The sequence below is a fragment of the Ptychodera flava genome (assembly GCF_041260155.1).
Source record: "Ptychodera flava strain L36383 chromosome 3 unlocalized genomic scaffold, AS_Pfla_20210202 Scaffold_25__1_contigs__length_14229661_pilon, whole genome shotgun sequence".
NCBI lineage: Eukaryota > Metazoa > Hemichordata > Enteropneusta > Ptychoderidae > Ptychodera > Ptychodera flava.
In genome coordinates, this window is record NW_027248279.1 from 2426633 (window position 1) to 2446077 (window position 19445).

A 19445-nucleotide genomic window follows, 5' to 3' on the forward strand; every position below is an offset into this window, starting at 1 on the left:
GTATTGAGAAATAACAGGACCCGAAACAGTATCGATGCAAAACACATGTCAGGCGATCGTTAGTGATATTTAACTCATAAAACGACATTTCTATCGAAACAAGGATAGTCATTATTAAATTATCAAGATACAAACTGACCCCATTTTTTCAATAGCCCGATTAATTTCTTAATTACGCGAAAATAGATACAATCGTGATATCGCAATGCATTGTTGCTATCACAAACAGGCCGCAAAGTCAGTTCTTATCACAAACAAAATCAAAGTTAGCTATTTTGTTCTTGTCCTATAAGACCAAAATGACTGAATTAAAAGAGTGATAATTTCAACAAAATGGAAAATTCCATTTGGTAGAAGTACATCTCCAATAGCATGGTATTACTGCACTATCATTTTTGGACGACATTTTGTGAGTTATTGTTGATTGCTGTAAAGTAACAGTGTCGAAGGAAGACAATTAATGTTATGTCAAGATTAAATGGAAGTGTTGATGCACTGATAACAATATGAATAGAAGGAGTTACATGGAAAGGTAGTAACAACAACAGTGCGTTGAGAGGCGCCAATGGAAAGTATGAATGATACAAGTCAATCACATAGAATGATCATTATGGAAGCCTTGGTTTTATATATTTGCTGCTGTTTGTTTATTTATCTCATTTGTTTATTTTTTTGTTTCCTGTCGTCGAGAAGCGATGAAACCATCTCTATATTAAATCAAGATGATAATAATAGTTTATTGAGCCAAATGTGCAAAGGTAATAGTACAGAATGAGTGACACTTACTCTAGTTATCTCTGATGATTCTTGAACGTTCAGCTGACCAAGTTGACTGTCGTTTCTATTAATAGGTTAGTCATTACAAGGAAAAATATCATGCTATCACATCCCTGTCTAGAGCCTTATTATCAAAAAATAAAGAATGGGTCAAGATTGGCGATAGTTATCTGCCTCGCCTGTTGATTTCGACAGACCAAATATGATGATCTTTCTTTACGACAAGTCTTTTCTTTTAATGCAGACCGGATAATTTGCATATATATAAATCAACACATTGCAAACTTCAAACAAATCGAGTCTAGTCCAGCTACATAGTATTACGTCGATCGCCTTCTTTATATTACGTTCACATTTTATAAAAATAGCATGTAGGAGATTAGTCTAAACGTTCGCTTCTTCAGTATTATCTACCTTCAGTACATCTGTACAATTAATTTGTAAACAATTATAAGGAAATACGCTGTTAAATGAGCACTTTAAAGCCTCTGTATAAGGCTCACTTGACAAACAAACCGTGCAATCGTTTTATTGAATCTAGGTTTCTGGGACTTCCTTTGACCTGATAAATACCAGGAAGGCCCCTGTAAATATACATTGATGCAGGTGATTGTTGTGACATCTCATAACATCACCAGTACACTGTGGAATTCACCTGCGTTGAAAGACACAGGCTGGCTAGCACGACCTGGTTAAGGTAGTTAGATATAAATTTGCTTTGAGTTCAATTTATCAGTATTTTTCACAGTCACAGGCATCGACAAATATATCAATTATCTCGCCGGGGTGATTAAGACGTCCTGTAATTGAAACATAGGAAATTACTGACAGGAATTTTGCATCATTATACGCTACTCAAATATTCACTTTTATATTAGGGTGTTATCAATAGTCTCATTGCATTATTTTCAACAACAAAAACACTTTCATAACTACAGTTGTTGGTGATGTCTGACAGCAGAATTAAGTCAGTAGAAAGAGGATGCCTATTTATCATTATCGAACAAACTTTTACTGACTGTAGTAGAGGGCGGTCGCACCTTAATTCATATTTGCAGTAGTTGTTATTATGTGTAACCATGGCATACAAATATATTTTCGATCGTATTCTTCTTTTAATTTCAACATAACCTTCGAACAATCTACTGAATTGATACACGATAGTAAGGTACAACTTGCATCGTTATTTTATGTTTTACTAAGGCATCCGTATAGTTACGATCATTAACTAGTTAAATGTACGATATAGCTGACATTATTCGATAACCGGGATTTTAGAATTCAACATCGTCTGTCATTAATAAAAGACGATAAAGTCATTATTAGTTATCTCGAAAATTGCAATACAATGGTCGATTTGGTATGGTTCCATCGTTTATTTAAAATTATAACGTCAATTTTATCTTTCTGTATTGCTGTAGCAAATAGTATCACATCTACCAGATTTTGCTACTGAAAATAGATACAACACTATTGGAACTATTTGGGGATAATTGGATGGTGAGACTAATGTAATCTCATCTGCTTTTCTTTTTAAGTTACACACTTGTTTTGATGAGTAATTTGTACCAAAACTATGATGTTAAGCGGATGGAGAATGCTGGAATTGCATATAAAAGGTTTTGTGTCCTGACAAAATATTGTTCAGATTTTTAATTAGAATGCATGAAAAACATTCGTTGATACCTAACGACTTTAACAATTACGATCAGTTAAATGAAGTACAAATTATCTAGCATTCCCTATTTGGCGTACTTGACACCGATATATTTCGACGCAACCATGTGACAATGTTTAGTAACGTTGCTTTGACGATTCTCAGGCAAAGCGCTTGGGGGGGGGGGGGCTACATTCTTTCCTAGTCGAAAAAGTGAAATTTTCAGAATATGCTTTATAATTTTACTGTTCCAATACTTGCATTTATGCAGTTCATTGCACGGTATCATTAACAGAGAACAAATCTAAATTAATAAAAGTATACAAATCGTAACTCTTTCTTGTCCATTGGGTTGTTTATTTATTTCTGTAGTTACTGATATTAGAGTTTCAGTTCTATTTACAATAAGCTGTCGTTTTACAGGCGTGTGACGGTTTTAAAGACTTATTTGTGATCATCTCGGTGGCTGTACACTAGATTGCTACAAATGAGCAAGTATCTACAGATTTTAAGATTAATTCTAGCTCAGTTACTCACTACAATGAGTACGTGACGAAAGGCGATAGAAATGTTGTGTGATATTTTTCTCTTGCGTAAAGTCCAAAATAACATCAAGCAAAAAAAATCATAAGTACAATGCTCGAGGCTCAAATGAGGAGATTAGCAGAGACATTGACGGAATTGGGGAATAAAGTAGTTGCACACTGATTGTGGTATTTTTCAAACTCTTTAGAGCAAACATATTTCATCTCCTTACTTTAAAGTTTACGATACCGCTCCGTTTTGAGTATAAGCCACATTTACTGGTTGGTGCACTGAACAATTGTGAATTGCATATGAATGCGTTTACCGGCAACTGACCCTGCTATTATATGTAAACGAGGTCAGTAACAGTCCCTAATGTGCGGTGATCACAGCATGTTGCGCTGAATTTGTGTTCAATACACTGCATTATTCAACACTGTGGTGCAACTAAAGGCATTACAATTTACGAATATGGAATGTTCATCACTCTAACGGTAGAATGCAGCGTCAGTTGCTATTTCAATGTCTTTGCAAAATGATCATTTGTATATAAAGCAGAGGTCATTTTGTACTAATTTGTCACGTGTCGCTTTGCAATAACAATCGGCAAACTTTGGAATCTGTCCCGTCATTAACAAAATATAATACCGAATAATAGAGGTTTTAAAATAAATTTGAGAAGAACATAATCAGAGAAGATAAGTGTTAGAGTCGATAATATAACAAGTTTCCCTCGGTAGATAGCTATATCGAGCGGGGGGGAGGGTACATGGATTGAAACCTAATCAAAAATATTGCCCTCGAAAGGTGTTATTGATATTTTGTCTCTGTATGTTTATTCCTGTCGTTTCAAATGGTTGCTCTGCCATTTTATCACCCAAACGGAGAAAAAGAAAAAGAATCTGAATGGGCCGTCGAGTCAGTCCCCGGCCTCTTTCCCGTTGTAAATTAATCAAAGTGTTTTTGTTTAATCTAGGTCCGTTCTGATTAATATTATGTAACGTTAATTATTATGTGTTTAAGCTAAGTCTATGTAGTGTAAGTCTAGTACTGGCAATTATTTTGTATATTCCTTTTTTTTGAAATAATTCTGTCTGTCAAAGTCAATTTCATGTTTTTGAATTAATTTTATGAAGTTAAAATTAATTTTATCAGTATATCAAAAAAAAAATATATTTTGCATTATATTGTCACTTTCTGAAATAATTTTATGTATCGTAGAATTAATTTCACTTATATCGCAAAATAATTTTATGTGTTGGCAGAATTAATTTGTTGTTGTTGTAGAATTTGGCGTCTAATCCAATAGTCCTTTGCGCACGCTTCTTATTTAATATGGGTGGCGGTGAATACGAAACAAAAATGGGTTTTGCGTTAGTTTACAAGCGCAGCTGAGCATATCTTGTACCTAGCGAGGTGGGTGTGTTCAGAAACGAAGATCAATGCAAGTTTTGGATTCAAAACTAACACAAAACCCACTTTGATTTCTTCCTGATTTTGTATTCTGACTGTAATAAGCTGACTCCATCACTATTAATCAAAATGAAAATACAAATTAAGCATGACCATTAGTTCTCAACGGTTGTTGATTTTAAAGGCTGAAACTCAATTTGCAAAGGTTCTCGTATAAGCCAGATAAACGTGGCTTCTTCAGTTATCGCTACTGCTTCCGGAAGGTTCAGCTGACATGCTGTCCGTGTTTTCCAAACGTTTGTTGTCCGTGTTATTTACGATAGCACGCTATCACATCCATGCTATGCCATCTCTCTCGAGAGTCTCGCTATTTAAATTAGAGATGGGTCAAAATTAACGAAGGGTGTCAGTCTTAATATTGGTATGACGAATAATTCATTTATGCCAATCTTCTTTTTTTTTAATTCTATTTTCCCTTTTACGTTCTCACTTGATATTTTGTATTTATATAAACTCGTCATATTTTGAACATTAAATCTAAGTCCAATTTTTCCGCTGCGCTTTTTTGACTTGCTATTTTACCTTAAATTTACTTGTAAAAATAGATAAGACATGAACAAATACGTAACAGTATTAAATCTAGGTGCTATTTTGCGAGCCCTCGAGGACACAGAACCACTATAACATTGATTTATCAATACAGCCATAATTTAAGCCGAGTTTCCTTGACAGAGACCCAAAACTTCATCTCACTCAGTGACAATCCTTGCAATATCACCGTTAAATAAATCATAATCGACCGGCGCAAAATCTGGGCAATTGTTGAGATAATTCAGTGTCTCCGTGCCCAACCTATAGAATCATTTAGTATGTTTTAAAGATATAAAAAAAAACACTTAAAGCAACGAGTAATGACCCTATGTAAGACACGTTTCAGACGATTGTTAGCTATAGTTAATTCGCAGAGTGGCATGTTTTATCACTATGTTGTTATTAATCATTAAATTATCACGAGATTAAACGGCATCGTTCCTCATCAATAGCCCAATCAATTACTTAAAAACTTTATCCCACTCAGTGACAACCCTGGTGATATAACCGTTAAATAAATCATAATCGACCGGCGCAAAGTGACAGTTAGGGTTCGGGTTGTCACTGACCACTCAGTGACAACCCTAGAGAGCATCTCTATTAAATCAAATGACAACCCTAGCGATATAACCGTTAAATAAATCATAATCGACCGGCGCAAAATCTGGGCAGTGTCTCCGTGCCCTACCTATAGAATCATTAAGTATGTTTTAAAAATAAAAAAAACACTTAAAGCAACGAGTAATGACCCTATGTAAGACACGTTTCAGACGATTGATAGCTATACTTAATTCGCAAAGTGACATGTTTTATCACTGTGTTGTTATTGATCATTAAATTATCACGAGACCAAACGCATCGTTCCTCATCAATAGCCCAATCAATTACTTAAAAACTTTATCCCACTCAGTGACAACCCTAGTGATATAACCGTTAAATAAATCATAATCGACCGGCGCAAAGTGACAGTTAGGGTTAGGGTTGTCACTGACCACTCAGTGACAACCTAGAGATCATCTCTATAAATCAAATTGACAACCCTAGCGATATAACCGTTAAATAAATCATAATCGACCGGCGCAAAAATCTGGGCAGTGTCTCCGTGCCCAACCTATAGAATCATTTAGTATGTTTTAAAAAGATTAAAAATGCACTTAACGCAAGGAGTAATGACCCTACGTAAAACACGTTTCAGACGATTGTTAGCTATACTTAATTCGCAAAGTGACATGTTTTATCACTATGTTGTTATTAATCATTAAATTATCACGAGATTAAACGGCATCGTTCCTCATCAATAGCCCAATCGATTGCTGGGTGATTACGAGGAAATAGATAAAGTCGGTACATCGGATTGCATCACGCTTATCGCGAACACTTTGCAAGGCCGGCTAACAGTGTTATTTGTTTATTTCCTGTTACTTGGACACAACCGGAGTACTTTGTCGAGAAGAGATGAGATCATCAAATTGACAATCACAGATGATTGAACCCAATGTGCAAATGTGCAAATGGCTACCGCTGATACGTTTGTAACATTCAGCTGATACGCTGTCTATGTTTTCCCGCTGTCGACCTAGTCGACCTTCATTAATACGTTAGCCATTACAAGGAAAAATATCACGCTATCCTGTCTCTGTCTACAGCCTTGCTATTAAAAATGAAGGATGTGTCACAATTGATGATATTTGTTTGCCTTGCTTCAAGTACTGCAATGTTGATTTTGACAGCTCACTTATGATAATCTTTATTTATGACAACTTTTTCTTTGTAATTTCCACCGGATTATCTGCATTGATATAAATCACCATCTTTTAAACTCCAAGCGAGTACAATCTACTCTAGTCAAATTCGTAGACCACCTATTTCATCTTAACTCGAGAATATGGAAAAATAACATGAGAAAGACAAACTGAGACAATTGCCAAATCAGTATTATCTGTACATTTAATTTGTAAACAATCATAAGGAAATACATTGTTAAGAGAGTACGTCAGCGTCTCTACATGCGACTATCTTGAAAAACAAACCGTGCAATGGGAACCATATTAGACCTGATAAACACCAACCAGGACCCGTAAATAAATATTGGTGCAGATGATGGGTGTGATATCTCGAATCATCAGCGGTACACTTTGAAATGGCACCGCTGAGAGACACACCGAGGCTAGCACGACCGGATAATGACAGTTTGATACATGTTTGCTTTGAAATCTGTTGATCGTTATTTATCAAAGTCACATGTGTGAATGGAAGATAATTTAAATGTGATAATGTAGGTATCTAGCGATTGAAGTATGGAATATACAGACAGAATCTATAAATCTTACAAACCTTTACACGCTGCCTCAATATCCGATGGGTCCAAGAGGACCCATTTATAATGTTTCTTCTGACAGACGGTTGTAGGTGGCGCGTTTTAATCCTGTTTTACAATGCATATGGCGTCCCAGTTATGTGTAACCATTGCATTCCTATATTTGCTTTCAGTTTCTTCTATTTATTGATTAAATTCAAATCAGAATTTCATATACGATGGTAGACGGCGCACTTGAATCTGTATTTCAATCAAATGTTTTCGTTCATTTTCTTCTGTTTACCCATTAAATTAACGATTTCACATGTGATATTATCGGGTCGCCGGGATTTTATAATCAACATTGTCCCTCGCGAATCAAAAGTGATATAGCCATTAGTCGTTATCTGGAAAATGGCCTATTCAATTAAGCTCCATTGTTCATTTTAACTTAATAAAACCAATGTAATCTTTTGGTAAGAAGCGGGATCAGCGAGTGTCAACTTCTCTGGGAGATGTTTCCCCATGGAAACCTAGGCGCACTTTTTTAAATAACCGCCCACAATTATACAATTAAGCGGCGGACGAATGATGCTAGGATGATTAAAGTTTTTGTATCATGACAAAGATCAATTTCTGAATTTTAATAATGATACCACAAAATCGTGTCTCAATATTAAAAAAAAAACGGATTAGAAAAGGAAAAACGAAGTAAATGATGTGATATACCATAGCTGGTGCACTTGACACAAAGCTTTATTTTGAGGCAGCCACACAAAAAGCGTTGTTTCTTTGACAAGTACCAAAGTAAAGACGTTCCAAACCAAAGGGTAGGCTCGTTATACAATCGTGCATAAATCCAATGACATCACCAAACATCTTGAAAATTAACACAGGACGTCAAGGCATACAGTACTTTCAATGCTTGCTTTACCATTACTTACATATTGTTTCTTATCTATGAGCTACTTCAACGATTTAAGTATCAGAGATAACTTAAAAAACCACCAATCCCTGTCCTTGTAAGTAGATAGGTATGCAGCGGAAAATGCAATAATGGGGTTGCCCGTACTATGAGAGGAGTGGAGGAATTCTTGATTGCGAATGAAGTAAACGACACACTGGATGGGATGGTTTGTAAAATTGTTACAGCATGAAACTTTCCCTTCTCACTCCAAATATTACGCCTTCTTAGAATGTTTATGTGTTTTCACTCTGAAAGACTACCCACTTTTGATAATTTTTCCAAGTCTACTAGTTCGGCTATCCCTTACATTTTACAGTTTTCACCCATTGCATGGATTGTGATTTGCATATGAATAGATAACCCGCAACTGACCCTGCTGTGGTATGTGAATGAGGTCACCAAACGTAATGTGGCATGACCACAGAACTTTGCGCTCAATAAGTCTCTTGTACATTGTACCATTGTACACTGTGTTGCGATGAAACCTAATTAGATTTAACGAACATAGACTACTCATCAATGCCACAGCAGAATATAAAAACGTCCCGTTCGATCTGTTGCCATATTAACAGGCGTGACCATGATTACTTCGGTGTCCTTTCACACTGTTTATTCCTTTGCGAAGGTGATTCAACTCAATGCCACGTCATTAGATTGAATCTAAATAATAATGAGAATTTATAATAATAATGATAATTTATTTCTCATATTCTTTTGAAAAAAGACAATAATTTGTACACATTTAAGCGTTACAATGAGAAAAGGACTGAAAAATAGTTGCTCTAGGCACTAAATGAGGATATATGTCAAATTGTGATCATTAAGAACAGCGGTAGCTTTTACTAGATTGGTTCGTTCATTTCTTATTAATATTCTTTTTTTTTCCAAAATGCCTCCCTTGTTTAATTATATTATAACATGACGATGCTTACAAGATATAAACAAGAGATCATTTTGTACAAAGTTTGTCGCCATGCATGTAAGTTCGCTTTTAAAATTGGCAAACCTTTTTTATCAATATATTGTAAGCAATCATTAACGGAAAAAAACGACTTCGTTCCTCAATAATAGTTCAATTAATTGCTGGTTAATTACGCGGAAATAGATAAAGTAATGACATGGGAATCCATCAACACATTTCAAAGCCAGCTGGTCGTGTTCTTTATTTGTTTCCCGTTGCTTTGAGACAACCTGAGACGGCAGAGATGAGATCGCCTCTATTAAATCAAATTGACAGTAACAGTTGATTGAACCCAGAGTGCAGATGGTTACCACTAATACTTCTAGAACGCACAGCTGACAGGCTGTCTGTGGTTTGTTGCTGTCGACCTTTATTAATATGTTATTCATTACAAGGAAAAATATCATGCTATCCCATCTCTGTCTAGAGCCCTGTTAAAAATGAAGGATGTGTCACAATTGATGAATTTTGTTTGCTTACTGCAATGTTAATTTTGACAGCGCGCTTATAATAATCTTTATTTACGACAACTCTTATCTTTTTAGTTTTCACAGGACAATCTTTATTGATATATATCATTACCTTGTAAACTTTAAACGAGTCGAATCTACTCTGGTCGAATTCGTCGATCGCCTATTTCATCTAAAAAATAACATGGGAGAGATAAGACTGAGACAATTGCCAAATCAGTATTATCAGTTTTCAGTACATCTGTACAATTAAATTGTAAACAATTATAAGGAAATACATTGTTAAGAGAGTACGTCAGACCCTCTACATGAAACTTCCTTGACAAACAATTCCGTGCGATGGGAACCATATTAGACCTGATAAACACCAACCAGCATGACCGGGATCCCGTAAATAAATATTGGTGCAGATGATTGGTGTGACATCTCGAATCATCAGCAGTACCGCTGAGAGACACTGGTAAAGGTAGTTTGATATTAGTTTGCTTTTAAATCTGTTGGTCGTTATTTATCAAAGTCACATATGTGAATGGACGATAATTTAAATGCGATAATGTAGGTGTCTAGCAATTGAAGTATAAAATATACTGACATAATCTATAGATCTTATGATTCTTTTCACGCCTCTCAATATCCGTTGGGTCCAAAAAGGAGGTATTTATTATCTTGATCTGACAAACTGTTGTAGAGGGCGCATTTTAATCCATGTTTTACAATGAATATAGCGTCCCAGTTATGTGTAACCATGGCATTCCTATATTTACTTTCAGTTTCTTCTATTCATTGATTAAATTCCGATCAAATTTCCATATACGTTAGCAGAAGGCGCACTTGAATCTGTATTTCATTCAAATGTTTACGTTCATTCTTCTCTTTTTACCCATCAAATTTACGATTTCAAATGTGATATCATTGGGTCGCAGGGATTTTATAATCAACATTTTCGTTCAAGAATCAAAAATGAGATAGCCATTAGTCGTTATCTGGAAAATGGCCTATTCGGTTAAGCTCAATTGTTTATTTTTAATTAATAAAACCGATGTTATATTTCGGTGGGGAGCGGGATCAGCAAGTGTCAACCTCTCTGTTAGATTTTTCCATAAGAAAACCTAGGCGCACTTTTTAAATAACTACCCGCAATTATACAATTTAGCGACGGACGAATAATGCTAGGATGTTAACAATTTAAAGTTTTTGTATCCTGACAAAGATCAATTTCTGATTTTCAATAATGATACAACAAAAAATGTCGCTACAGTCTCAAGATTCAAGAAATCTCGGACTACGAATGGTAAAACGAAGTAAATGTGTGATCTGCCATAGCTGGTGCACTTGATACAAAGCTTTATTTTGAGGCAGCCATACAAAAAATGTAAGTTATTTCTTTGACAAGTACCGATATAAATGTTCGAAAATAAAGATGTTCCAAACCAAAGGGTAGGCTCGTCATACAATCGTGCATAAATCCAATGACATCACCAAACATCTTGAAAATTAACATAGGACGTCAAGGCATACAGTACTTTCATTGCTTGCTTTACCATTACTTACATATTGTTTCTTATATATGAGCTACTTCAAAGATTTACATACCACAGATAACTTAAAAGACCACCAATCCCTGTCCTTGTAAGTAGAGAGGTATGTAGTGGAAAATACAATTTTGGGATGGTCCATACTATGAGAGGAGTGGAGGATTTCTTGATTGCGAATGAAGTAAACGACACACTGGATGGGATAGTTTGTAAAATTGTTACAGAGTGAATTCTTCCCTTCCCACTCCAAATATTACGCCTTCTTAGAATGTTTATGTGTTTTCACTTTGAAAAACTACCCACTTTTGAGAATTTTTCCAAACCTACCAGTTCGGCTATCCCTTATATTTTACAGTTTTCACCGCGTTGCATGGATGGACGGTTGTGATTTGCATATGAATGGATAACCCGCAACTGACCCTGCTGTGGTATGTGAATGAGGTCACCAACCGTTATGTGCCATGACCACGGTAGTTTTCGCTCAATCAGTCTCCAGTACATTGTACCATTCTACCCCATGGTGCGATGAAACGTAATATGATTGTACGAACATAGAGTGCTCATCAACGCCACAGCAGAATATAAAAACATCCCGTTCTGCTGCCATATTAACAGGCGTGACCATGGTTACTTCGGTGTCCCTGGACACAGTTTATTCCTATGCGGAGGTGATTCAGTACATTGCCACGTCATTAGATTGAATCTAAATGAAGAATATATACATGTCCAATTGTGATCATTAAGAACAGCGGCAGCTTTAACTAAATTGGTTCCTTCATTTCTTATCAATAATCTTTTTTTTTCAAAATGCCTCTATTGCTTAACTGTTTTATTACATGACGATGTTCACAATATAAACAAGAGATCATTTTGTATGAAGTTTGTCGCCATGTAACTCCGCTATTAAAATTTGCAAACGTTTTTTTATCAATACATTGTTAGCGATCATTACGTTATCAAGGGATGGACAAACCGACCTCGTTCCTCATCAATGGTGCAATTAATTGCTGGTTAATTACGCGGAAGTCATGACATCGGAATGCATCAACACATTTCAAAGCCAGCTGGTCGTGTTATTTATTTGTTTCCTGTTGCTTGGAGACAACCTGAGACGGAAGAGATGAGATTACCTCTATTAAAACTAAATTGACAATAACAGTTGATTGAACCCAGTGTGCAGATTGTTACAACTAATACCTCTAGAACGCACAGCTGACACACTGTCTGTGGTTTGTTGCTGTAGACCTTTATTAATATGTTAGCCATTACAAGGAAAAATGTCACGCTATCCCATCTCTGTCTAGAGCCAGCTTTGTTTAAAGGTGAAGGATGTGTCACAATTGATGATATTTGGTTGCCTTGCTTCAAACACTGCAATGTTGATTTTGACAGCGCGCTGATGATAATCTTTATTTACGACAATTCTTATCTTTTAAGTTTTCACAGGACAATCTTTATTGATATAAATCACTATCTTGTAAACGAGTCGAATCTACTCTGGTCGAATTCATCGATCGCCTATCTCATCTAAAGTCCATTGTATGTAAAAATAACAAGGGAACGATAAGACCGAGGCAATTGCCAATCTGTACAATTAATTTGTAACCAATTATAAGGAAATACATTGTTCAGAGAGTACGTCAGAGCATCTACATGACACTTCCCTAACAAACAATCACGTGCAATGGGAACCACATTAGACCTGAAAAACACCAACCAGGACCCCGTAAATAAATATTGGTGCAGATGATGGGTGTGACATCTCGAATTATTAGCAGTACACTTTGAAATAACACCGTTGAGAGACACAGGGAGGCTTGCACTACCTTGCTAACTTAGTTTATAATTAGTTTGGCAAGAGATCAATTTATGTTCAAACGATCCTGCTGTGATGATGGAGACTTCTAGCCATTGACGTATCAAAATTGCTGATAGGAACTCTAGCTCTTATAAATCTTCACATGCTGAAATATTCAGAATTAAATGAATCCATAGCAGATGCTTATACATTGTCGATCAAACTTTGACCAAGTATGGTAGAGGGCGCACTTTAATCCATATTTCACACTATCGGTTCTTAATTTTAACCATGGCATTCATATATTTACGTTCATTCCCTTCAATTTTTCGATAGTAAGGAGCGAACTTGTTGAATCCATATGGTATGTTTAATCATGGCATTCATATAATTATGCTAATTTTCTTCTATTTACTAATTAAATGTAAGATTCTGTATTTGATATAATTACGTCACCACGGTATTTTTAATCCAACATTTCAGTCCATGAATCAAAAACTATAAAACCATTACTCGTTATCTGGAAAATGATTATACAATGATCAATTCGGTGTAGCTCGAAAGTTTATTTAGAATGCATAACATCCATGTTATCCTTTGGTAGGAAGCAGTGAGTCAACCTCAGCCAGATTTCAACATGGAAACCTAGACACTCTAAAACTTCAACGGAACTATATAATTAAGCGGATGGAGAATGCTGAATTGCAAACAGTCAAAGCTTTTGCATTGTATTGTGACAAAAATTATATCTGATAACGATAATATTAATAACGATGATAACGATGATAACGATACAACAGAAAATGCCGACAAAGTCTCACATTATGGGAAGGCTCCATTAACTTAGAAATACCCTACTTCCCTAGAGGATCAATTTCACAAACCTACCTTTCCTAAAATGGCACTACAATAATACCAGCTGGATTAGATAAACATAACAATGGAACATTCACACCTTCGGAATTAAAAGTCTTCTGTTTGTCACCCGAGTCGCTCAGGCAAGGACTCTGGTTTCAGGTACCATGCAAGCATAGACTCTCGAGAGTCTATGATGCAAGTTAATGCAGTCGTCACCTAATGAAGATTCAAACAACTACGATGAGTAAAACGAAGTATATGATTCGATATGCCATAGCTGGCGCACTTGATACGGTGCTTAATTTTGCTGCGGCCATACGGACAATGTTTAGAAATATTTATTTGAAAATCATCAGGAAAGACATTTTTACAGAGAATACATACTTCTCAAGTCGGAGAAGTTACTTTGATAAGAATATCATTTACACTGATTGATATCTAGCTTTTCTACGGATTAATTTCATTTTATACAGACACTGAGCAACTCTACAATAAGAAAGAAATAATTCTAAACTCTCTCTTGTTTATTTGGTTATTTCTTTAATTTATTCACATGAGCGTTTTCATTTTGCCGTCATTTAAAGACCCTGAACCGTTTAATAGACTCATCGGTGATCAACTCAGTGGTTGTCCACCAAATTGCTATGGTGTCTGCAGATAATTGAAGATTCGCTCTAACTTGCTACGATTAGAAAGTGACGAAATGTGTAGGTAAGTATTGTCTGGTGTTTTCTCGGCGTACGATATAGCATCATAATATCGGGTATTTATTGAGTAAGGAATTTGTGTGGTTTCTGGAAGCTGGTTGGAGAATCAAGGTAATATTGGTGTAAAATATTTATGATATACTAATTCATCCTTCTTTTTCGCGATCCAGAACATTTTCGGCCCCTCATGGCGTGTAGTCCTCTCACAAAATACCAATGCAAATGCAATGAATGAATGAATGAAATGAATTTATTAAAAGAAATCAATGACAACATTAAAGTCTCCACTCCGTTTTATCAGAAAAAGCTGGTCATATTCCAGCATGATACAATTTTATGTTAATTGGATTTATCGCTTACGATGTATCCCAGTAAGATAAGGTCAATTTACAATTACAGACGGTATTCGTACTTCTACATTTTATGTAAATCATCTGTTCTCTAGTCATTGAAATTAATCATGTTTTTGTGTGGCTGTTTAGTGATGAAGTGAGGGAACGAGTTGCTTCATTCTGTTTGAAAAATAAACAAACAAACAAACAAACAAACAAAACGTTTCACTAACAATTATGGTGAATGTGTTTTAGGGATGTTCAAATCGGATAAGGGTAGCCTCGTCCATCTTGCGTAATCCAATGGCACGACCAAGATTGATCTTGTAAATGCATGTGACGTCAATGCATGCAGTACATTTACTGCTTAAATTGTTGGGGTTTTGTTAAACGTACTTCCAGCAAGTCTTGCAATGTTAACACCCTTACGATTTAATACATAACACTAAGTATAAGAAGCCAACTTGAGTTCGCCAGCCAGGTTTGGTCTCTAAATCAACATTACCTTATCAATCGACTGGAAAGGCTCCAGTGTAAATTTGTAAAATACTTTTGTTGCAGAGTTGGCATGTATACTCATCAAATAACTACAAGTCACTTAGTACATTTTTCAAACTTCCGCTTTTACAGTAGACAATTTTTAGGTATGACTTTCTTTTATAATTGTGTGTTTTCTCTTTACAATTGTCCTGAAATTTTGGAGAATGTATTTTTAAAGTACCTTCCCGTTCTTTACACTTTGTACAGCATTTCAAATCAACATTATCTAAGAATAATGTGCACACGTTTGCATACCTACAACGATCTCTGAAATTTCTAAATACTATTTTAACGAATCAGAGTTTTGATATTTTAATGATAGCTATGATACAATCTGCAGGTTCTTATTTTATACGACATATTCGTGTTAATTTTTTTCTCACATTTTCAGTTTTTTGTTACATGTTTGTCATTTATTTATTTTCTCGATGTATGTTTTGTCTTGTATTTTTTTCTTTTTTTCTCGAATTGTAATTGGGCGCAAGCTCTTTCTTCCTGGTCAAATTAAACGTATTTTTTTATAAGTAAGAGGGCAACAATCTGAACCTGGTCCATCTGGCGAACGAACAGTTTTTTAGATATCTGAAGGGAGGTTTTCCGCTTTGTCAACAATAGAAAAACGTATTTCATAAGTGCAACCTCCGTCATTATTATGAGAAGGTGAAATAAGTTATGTTTGTTTGAAGGCGAAGTCGTGTGAGACGGAAAATGCAATAATTGGGAGGCCTGTAGGAAAAAGGAGTCAGAAGGGAGAATTTCTTGAATTTAATTGCACACTAGTAGGGGTATTTTGCAAAACTGTTATAGCGTGTAGCTTTCACTAAAATATGACGTTTTACGCTCCGTTCTGGTTAGACTGGTTTGGCTATTCCTTACACTGATTTTGAAGCCAGTTTTCAGCCATTGCATGCAGAGACTATTGTGATTTGCATATGAATAGATAACCGGCAACTGACCCTGCAGTGGTATGTGAATGAGGTCACCAACCGTGATGTGCTATGAACACAGTCATTGCGCTGAATCAGTCTCCAGTATACCTTTGCATTGTACAGTGTGGTGCTATAAAACCTTTTATATCATACCAGTATATTGAACGCGCAAATGCAGCAATCTGATTGGTCGAGACGCGAAAAGAACCGTGATATATTGTCGATACACCACGGCTGGCACACGCGCGAGCGAGCTCTCGGCAAGAGCCAAAATCCTTTATGATATAATAACAATAAATCACACCCAGCGACGGTATACCACTCGATTTTGACCAGTTCACTTCATATATGCACTGTCGCTCGGGCATATATGTCGTGAACTGGTCAAAATCTCGTGGTATACCATCGCTGGGTGTGCTTTATTGCAAATAGTCCTGACCAAATTTGGAAAGTGTCCGGTCACGTGACCGTAGTGTCGCCTGCAGCTATGCAACAATGGCGGGTGACTAGAACTTGATGTGCGTCCGGGATAGGTGACGACACATTCTCTAAAACAGATTTTCCAACATTTTCCATTTTCCAACATTCCAACAGCGTAAAATCTTGAACAGCTCATCGACGGAAAAGATTAAAGTGCAACCAAGGATGTTGCTAGGTATGCTTAGAATATATTTTGAAAGATGGTGGTACCACGTACATCTGAAATCGCGGGGAAAAACATCGCCCAGCAAGCTTAAACTTGTCACAATGGATTGTTGCGGTGCAAAATATCAAAACACATTTAAAACTATATAACAATACAACATGAGCATGTGGTGTGTTATAAAACACCTATAGCCTGGTCTTTATTCGGGCTATAGCGCCGTCTATTACCCCTCGTGACCGTGTGTTACCAGAAACACATCACTATAGCGATATGTTTCTGGTAACACATACACGGCCCCTCGGGGTAATAGACGGGGGCAATAGCCCTCATGACCAGGCAATAGGTGTTGAATATGACTCTACGAACACTGATTGCTCATCATTCTCACAGCAGAATATTAAAACTTCAAGTTGTGTTGCTATTCAAACACGTGTGACAGTGGTTATATCAGTGTCCTTGCACACTGTTTATTCCTCAGACGAAGGTGCTCCCATACAATGTCACGTCATGAAATTGAATCTGAATTAGGAAATTTTTCAATCTTGTTCATTAAGAACACCGACAGCTTTAACCTGAATAGTTCCCACATTTCTTACTAATAGTCTTCTTTTTCGAAATGCCTCCCTTATTTAATAGTATCAGTAGATATTAGGCAATGCCCTAAAAATAGATTAGAGATTGTAAAAATTGTCACTATATGTAACTTCTTTATCAAAATTGACAAAGTTTGGATTCGACCTTCTCACTTACATAGTATAATGTCGAATGTTTCTGCAAATACCCAGCCTCATTCAGGTACAATTACATCGAATTGTGGGTGAAATCTATGACACACAGGGCTCGGATTGTACTCAAATCGGCTTCGAAAGGTTTTTATTGCTAAGTATAGAATCTGGCGTTTAAAACTGTTTCTTGGAAGCTTTAGTACACAAACGGAGAAAGAAAGTGAAATTTTGGTCGTCGTCTCAGACGTCTCCCAATATGACATCGCTCGGGACAGAACACTGTTCACTTGAACGACAGATAGTACGCGTACACGCTATGGTTATGGAAGTGACGCAGACAAAAATAAAGGACAACGCTGTTTTGATCAAATATTCAATCGGTTTTACAGAATATTTTCTATAGTTATTCATTAATTTATCTATATCTCTCAAATAATTATATATATACATAGCGCCGAAATCTCTCTCTCTCTCTCTCTCTCTCTCTCTCTCTCTCTCTCTCTCTCTCTCTCTCTCTCTCTCTCTCTCTCTCATTAAGCTTCCATGACCAAGTTGAAGGGTCATATTTTCCTTGCTTTATTTTCCACAGCCGACTTAGCTGTCGTCCAATCAGAAATTAAATAGGGCGAACTTAGCACACTGATATAGTTTAAATACACTTTTATGCCATGGTTAAAAATATGTTTAGTGCCTCGTTCCCATTGTACATTTACTTCTACTTTTTTGTAATATGAAATGCTATTTCTAAGTTAAACAATATAGATGACAGTAGTAGTGCACCCTCAATGGCCACATCACAGTTCCTTAATTTGTAGGTGTGCTCTCTGGCGGAGGGCCAATGCCTCCAGGCCTTCACAACATTCCATTCATATTCTAAAATACATAATTGCAAAATGTTAATTCCTAAAGATAACTCGTTTTTTTGTTTGTTTTTTTTTTTGAACGACTTGATCGCAAGCTATCGCATTTTGATTTGCATATGAATGAATAACTTACTGACCACATATGACCCTGTGATGGTGTGTATCTGGATTCCGAAAGGTTATCGCTGTATCGTGCAACGATGAGAGATCGTCATGGTGAATTGCTGTCCACGTATATATTGCTCCATTCTACAGTGATAGCGTTGATTAGATAACGAGTTTACGAAATCATTGTAAGGTTTAACATCACAGAAAAAAAATCAATGTTCCCTTGCTATTACCTGCAATAAATCGAATCAAAGCTTCTTTCCTGGAAAGCAGTCTAGTGCCACAGTTGTCTTTGACAGACAGTACAGTTTGATCGTTTCACTGGTCACAAGCTTATATTCGAACGAAGACGCTTGCATAATAAATCTATATAATGGTAACCATCTTGTAACTTCATTTGAAATGTATCGGTCATTGACAAGTACACTTTAAAAGTATTGTATTCAAAATGTGACTGATTAGTTTTATAAATGTGTGTTTTATTAATAAAACGCAAGTTCGTACATATTTGCAAATTTATACACTGCCTAAAGTACGCAGTGTAAATGTTAGCTTATTACGCTAAAATGTAATATTTGCAGAATGCCTATCGTTGTAATGGGGTCGTAATATCAATGAAATGTCTCGATCGATTCAAGGCCTGAATATAGTTTCACTAGGCATATTCTACCTTAAGTTTCGCTACATATAAATTACCTTGCGACTAATAGGGATAGCCTGTATATTCCGTTAATCCAGCGTAATCCC